This window comes from Littorina saxatilis, unplaced genomic scaffold (genome assembly GCF_037325665.1).
Source record: "Littorina saxatilis isolate snail1 unplaced genomic scaffold, US_GU_Lsax_2.0 scaffold_2048, whole genome shotgun sequence".
NCBI lineage: Eukaryota > Metazoa > Mollusca > Gastropoda > Littorinimorpha > Littorinidae > Littorina > Littorina saxatilis.
This window is the reverse complement of record NW_027129108.1, coordinates 1-7,500: the sequence shown is the minus strand read 5'-3', so window position 1 is coordinate 7,500 and position 7,500 is coordinate 1.

Sequence of the window (7,500 nt, the reverse complement as noted above, 5' to 3'; positions counted from 1 at the left end):
TGCTCCCCAATCAATATACGAAGGCCATTTGGTGTCATTAGTGTGTTCACCGGGGGGGGGGGGGGGGGGGGCAGTTTGGGATATCAAAGTGTTCCCCGAGGGGACCTCCATTTGTCCCCAATCGCATTTTGAAAATTCCCCCCACCTTTTTTCCTCAAACCCGTCCCCTCCCTGTGAAAGTGCCCATTTGTGCGGCGGCTTGCGTGTGTGCGGCGTGCGTGCGTGCATGTGTGTATGTCAGAGTGTCACGGTGTGTGTGTGTGTGACAGTGTGTTGTCAGTTCGGGTCAACCGTGAACTCTGCTCATTTCGTTCGACGATACTCACACATGCCCCATCTCCGCAAAACCACCATCCCGCAACTTCCATGTGCTTTTGTGGAAGTAACTTCACGATTTTGGAAGGACTACACCCTAGATCAATCGATTTTGATACGTTTTTATATCTTACTGTAATTGTCAATCCAATGCACAGAAATTGAGACTGAAAAATCAACGTGTGACTATGAGGTTGAGTGTGTGTGTGCCGTGGGTGTGTGTGTGTGTGTGTGTGTGTGTGTGTGTGTGTGTGTGTGTGTGTGTGTGTGTGTGAATGTGTGTGTCTGTCAGTGTTTTTGTCTGTCTGTATGTATGTACTATAATATATGTATATCTGTCTGTGTGGGTGTACTTCGCTGGGGGTATTCAATGAATGCGTTCGCTGGTTGACTGTTCCAATGTTTTCTAGGAATCGCTGTGTACGCATACACGCACGCACGCAAGCACACTGACGCACACACTAGTGACACACACACACACACACACACACACACACACACACACACACACACACACACATACACACACACGGAAGATCGACTCTTGTCTACAAAGATGTAGTACCGTATTAGTGGTATACAGCTCATGTCAGACCGGCCTCTGGTACTTGAATGCTTCCCTCACGGCCAGCTATTATTTTTTTGTTATCAGTGAAATTTCAAAACGAAATAGCCTACAGGCTAAATAGAAATAAAAATACATTTTTAAACTAAATTCTTTAAAAGTAAATTTTGAATAATAAATGTCCTTATTACCTACAGTCGAGACCGGATGTAAGAAAGTCGTCGGGACCCACTTTTTGTCTCTCATACATCCGGTCTTTACTAAATCCGGTTAACCGGATGTATGAAAATATTGTGGATTGACTTTCATACATCCGGCCACGCGTCTGTTACTTGATAAAAGTAGGGGTTTTTTTCATATCATTTTTGTATTTATTTGTTTTTTTATGTTTAAATGTTTTGATACATATCCTTGTTAGAAGAAAAGGTTTGTGAATAACAAGTGGAAAAGTACATGTACTTACATACACTGACACAGTCAGGACAACCGATAGAAAGAGCAACTGTTTGTGTAAGGAACTGTTCTGCTTTGCATAAGGCCGTGCACTCTCCGCCCCCCCCCCCCCCCCCTGTCCCTCTGTGTGTGTGTGCGCGCGTACGTGCGTGCGCTCGCGCGCACGTGTGCGTGTGTGTGAGTGTGTGTGTGTGTGTGTGTTTGTGTGTGGCTCAACTGTATTGTGTGTGTTCCCTCCACAACCCTTTTGCGCTTTTGACAATGTTTTTGGTCGTGGAAGCTTTGTAATGACCGTTGGCGTAGCAAATAACATTTTCTGAGTTCTCTCTCTCTCTCTCTCTCTCTCTCTCTCTCTCTCTCTCTCTCCAAAACGCACACATTTATAACACACACACACACACGCGCGCACTGAATACAAACAAGTCGCGTAAGGCGAAAATACAATATTTAGTCAAGTAGCTGCCATTTTTCAGCAAGACCGTATACTCGTAGCATCGTCAGTCCACCGCTCATGGCAAAGGCAGTGAAATTGACAAGAAGAGCGGGGTAGTAGTTGCGCTAAGAAGGATAGCACGCTTTTCTGTACCTCTCTTTGTTTTAACTTTCTGAGCGTGTTTTTAATCCAAACATATCATATCTATATGTTTTTGGAATCAGGAACCGACAAGGAATAAGATGAAAGTGTTTTTAAATTGATTTGGACAATTTAATTTTGATAATAATTTTTATATATTTAATTTTCAGAGCTTGTTTTTAATCCGAATATAACATATTTATATGTTTTTGGAATCAGCAAATGATGGAGAATAAGATAAACGTAAATTTGGAGCGTTTTATAAATTTTTATTTTTTTTTACAATTTTCCGATTTTTAATGACCAAAGTCATTAATTAATTTTTATGCCACCAAGCTGAAATGCAATACCGAACCCCGGGCTTCGTCGAAGATTACTTGACCAAAATTTGAACCAATTTGGTTGAAAAATGAGGGCGTGACAGTGCCGCCTCAACTTTCACGAAAAGCCGGATATGACGTCATCAAAGACATTTATCAAAAAATGAAAAAAACGTTCGGGGATTTCATACCCAGGAACTCTCATGTCAAATTTCATAAAGATCGGTCCAGTAGTTTAGTCTGAATCGCTCTACACACACACACACACACACACACACATACACCACGACCCTCGTTTCGATTCCCCCTCGATGTTAAAATATTTAGTCAAAACTTGACTAAATATAAAAAGTGAGTTAAACTTAAAACCAGTTTAATGGATTAAAACAACAACAACATAAAAAAAAACCTGAGTCACACCCACGACCAATGCCTCTGGTTCTAATTGTACAAAAAAAATGCCTTCCTGGGCTATTATGGCTCTTCAGTCCAGTCCAGCAGCGCTTTGTCCACAGACGGCAGCTGAGAGCTCCGTGCCCGCTTGCTCGTCGTCACAGTATCGCCACTTCTTGCCTGACGGCAAGATATTTGTTCTTGTCTTTCATGCTGTTCGACAGCGTTGGCAGGGGGACACCTAAATCAATGGCCATCTGTGTTCGGGATTTGTGTGGACTGTCCTCTCCTGCCTTTATGATTTTAAGGCGCCCAGACAATGTCAACACTCTACGTTTGCCTGTAGCTTTCGCTTTGCTGTCCGCCATTTTGCAAGTTCGAGTCGCTATGGAAGGAAAATTACTCTTACCACACTTTGGTGACTCTGGTCTACTTTCGTTTTCTTACAACCGGTCTTGCAACAACGCATTTGTGCTGCTCGGGACCAGAGATTTGCTTTCATACAACCGGACTTTTATACATCCGATTTTCATACAACCGGAAAATTCTAAGTAATAACAAAGAGTAGCTTCTGCCGGGATCCTGCCTACCCCTTTCATACATCCAGACTTTCATACATCCGGTGTTTTATACATCCGGTCTATATTTATTTTTTTATTCTGAATTTGGGAACGTTGGCAGCTTGTCTATTTGTTTTTACATTTAGTCAAGTTTTGACTAAATGTTTTTACGTAGACGGGGAATCGAGACGAGGGTTGTGGTGTGTGTGTGTGTGTGTGTGTGTGTGTGTGTGTGTGTGTGTGTGTGTGTGTGTGTGTGTGTGTGTGTGTGTGTGTGTGTGTGTGTGTGTGTGTGTGTAGGACCGATCTTAATGAAACTTCACATGAGAGTTCCTGGGTATAATATCCCCAGACCATTCTTTCTTTTTTCACTGATGACGTCATATTCGGCTTTTTGTGAAAGTTGAGGCGGCACTGTCACGCCCTCATTTTTCAATAAAATTGATTGACACTTTGGTCAAGCAATCTTCGACAGAGTCTGGACTTTGGTATTGCATTTCAGCTTGGAGGTTTACAAATTAATTGATGAGTTGGGTCATTAAAAATCTGAAAATTGTAATTTTAATTATTGTGGTATAAAACGATCCAAAAATAATTTCATCTTATTCTTCATTATTTTCTGATTCCAAAAATCATATAAATATGTTATATTTGGATTAAAAACAAGCCAAGACAATTACAAATATGAAAATTATGATTAAAATAAAACTTCCGAAATCGATTTAAAAACAATTTCATCTTATTCATTGTTGATTCCTGATTCCAAAAACATATAGATATGTTATGTTTGGATGAAAAACAAGCTCGGAAAGTTAAAAAGAAGAGAGATACAGAAAAGCGTGCTATGCAGCTCAGCGTTACCACTACCGCGCTAAACTGGCCCGTCAATGTCACTGCCTTTTTCACGAACAGTGGACTGATTATACTGGTCTTGGTGAGAGAAAAAAATGCAGTGCGTTCAGTTTCATTCTGTGAGTTCGACAGCTTGACTAAATGCAGTAATTTTGCCTTACGCGACTTGTTTTTATTTGTATCAGTGACATTTCTTTTCAACGGACATTTCACATGTACAACCGACGGGTGTACGTTCACATCTAGTCCAAGAGAACTGTGTGACATTAACAATTTCACGTGGCGACTTCGTCACGTGACCCAGTAGTGCAGGAAGTCATGGAGGGAAAGCATTCAGGATGGGAGGGAAAGGTTCATCATGACATTTAGTAGTCTTTCTGACTTAATGAATGTGCAAGTACAAAGCATTTCTTAATTTGAAAAATTGCATATGATCCGTGTACCAAAACGCGTTTTATCAAAAACAATACAAGGTCTGGAGAAAAAAAATGTTGAAATTGTTTTTTGTTTTTGTTAAACCCAACCCACGCCAACCATGTTGCTTCAGCATGTGAAGACAAGGAACCGAGACATGAGCGTGTAAGTGTGCGTGCACCCGTGGCGTGTTATATAATCTTCAGAGTGTTAACCGAGTGCAAGTCTATTACATTTTGACGATGTGACCTTGCACTTGTAGTGTGCTCGGAAACCTCCGCGCTTTAGTAACTCACTGTGAACATGACCACGAGGCTTCGAATCTCGAGTCCTGGAGTCGTGAGTGTGAGAACAGTTTACCGCGCTGTAGGACCGAGCGGCTGCACTGAAGTCAGTCAAAGGTGCAAGTGCTCGTAAAGAAAAAGTGCATTTGTTTTTCTTGTTCTGGTAATCCGGCAGGCTGAACTGAAAGGAGGAGAAGGGGGTGGTGGTGGCAGTGGTGTTATAGCAGGGGGGACTTTAATCAAAAGAAGCACACAAGTTAAGGAAACCTGACTGAACTAAGAAGTCAATGAAGGTAGGCCTAACGTACTTCAGTTACAAAGAAGGGAAAAGAAGAAAAAGGGAGAGGGAAGGAAGCCATGATAAACACAATGAAACAAACATGACCAAAAGAACATTGCGATTCGACTCAAACAAAAACATTTCTGACTTGGATACGAAGACACATTCATGCACACTGATTCGTTGGCTCCAGTATAGTAGTCGCAGCACACGGTAATTCCACAAACTGCATCCTTGCAAATCGACGTGACCTTGCCGCCTCAGGTCAATGAACTTGACCTTCTCTGCACTGTGAAGGCATACAACTGTGACCGTGACCTCAGCTGATGTTATTACACTCTGTGCAGGATACGTATTAGCAACAGCGTGTGAATAGAGAAGTGATAAAGGCGGTTCGTTCGCGCTCTACTTTTTAGCCCCAGCTGCGGTGTGCAAAACCGTAGGGGCATACGTAATACAAATACTGCTAATCTGTGGTTGCTTTGCAAGATTACACTAGGAATTACTTTCTTTTCTTTATTTGGTGTTTAACGTCGTTTTCAACCGTTCAAGGTTATATCGCGACGGACTAGGAATGACGTTTGATACAGAAAGAACAATGAAGTAGATTAGATCATGGTGATACCGAACCGGCTGAACCCGGCAAATCGTTGGTGTCGATGTAATGATTTGCTAATACCAGACTCACGATGTTCGGAAATAAGTTTTTCAAGATCCACACACACACACACAATACACGGCCGTGCATAGGCTCACATTATTTTTAAATGAATAGTATATCGTCGTGTGAAATCGTGGCCGGACCTCGTAATTAACTGAGTGACTCTTGGCGCCAATTAAGTCACTGACTTACCAGGGCCCACGATTTCATCGACGGCGGATATAGAACTCGGAACGTTGGTAGAGCCGGAAAGGAATATATGAGGGGGGCGATGGCACCGGGAATGGGCTTTTTGGACGAAACGTGCGGCATGGGAATGGGGAAATTCTCATAGCGTGCACCGTGCATGGAGCTTTTTCGTAACGTGCACCGTCACCGTGGATCACCGTGCATGGCACTTTTGGCCTCAACGTGACCCTCATAGTATATATCAGTTAAATGTGAAGAGTGCAACGCTTTTTGTTGTTGCTCAAAACAGCTCGATTGGTATCGAAGGGCTTTGAAGCTGCGCGCTTTATGAAACAGCATACACATACTACCCGTCTAATGAATCGAAGCGTGTTTGGAATACGACTGACGGCTGACTGACTGACTATTTGGGTTTTCCTTAGACCAACTGGTCTATATTGGGACAGGTATTGGTAATACGCTGAAGATATGGTGTGCACATGTGATACTTTGATTCGAACAAGCCCGCTGTGGCTGTCTTCTTCGACACACCAGCATTGGGTTTGTCTCGTCAAAGTATCGAAAAACGATCATAATCAGGGGCGGATCTGGGTTTTGAAAGGGGGGGGGGTGCAAAGTTCTTTTTTTTTGGTTTTTTTTTTGTTGTATCTTATCAGCGAAGCGCCGAACCGATGGCGCGAAGCGCCGAGCATGCTAGGGGGGTCCGGGGGCATGCCCCCCCCCCGGAATTTTTTTTAAAAAAGGAAGCAAAATTGTGCAATCTGGTGCAATCTGAGCGTGTAAAGTGCTATTTTCAGGTGATACATTTTTCTTCTTTTTTTCTTCTTTTTCTTCTTTTTTTTTTTTTTTGTCCCGCTGGGGGGGGGGGGGGTGCAATTGCACCCATTGCACCCCCCCCCTCCAGATCCGCCCCTGATAATACTGAATCGGAGACGAGAGATGATGCATGCGGCGTGCACGTGTCTTCGTGTTTTCCAAGTCCTGAGACTTTCGCTGTAAACGTGCGCACCGAAGAGAGTCTGCACAAAGCTGACTCCGAGAAATAATTCTCTCGGCGAACGTGGGGATCGAACCCACGCTGATAGCGACCAACTGGCTACAAAGCCAGCGCGCCGGCAACTGAGCTACGTCCCCGCCCTTTGGAATACGCTGTACACAATACGTGAGGGCTACACTGATGGCACATCACGCACAAAATCGTCATCTTCTCAGTTTTCTTCTTCTTCATTGTCTTTGTTTTCTTCTTTACGCGGCGTTCGACTGTTTATCAGTTTGTCTGTCTGCAAAACTTAGATCTTATCATCTCTGTTACTTATGGGTCGATTGAGCAGGCTGACATTTTTATGAACTGGTACGTTCGGCCGCAAGTCTTCAACATCAAGTTGAGATCCCCGCAGTTTTGTGATCTGGAGTAGTGCATGGCCAGGTTTTGGTCACGCCGCTGGTGGGGGGGGGGGGGGGGGGGGGGGGGGTCCGTCAAGGAGAGACACACAGACAATCAAATACCAAAATCTAAAAGTCAATAATGTAGGCCATGCGTATTTAAAAGATCTAAACAGATATACACAACGACAGACAACCAGAAAGTATGATTACAATTTTAGATCAGTTCAGAGAAATACACGGGTGGACAGAGAGTC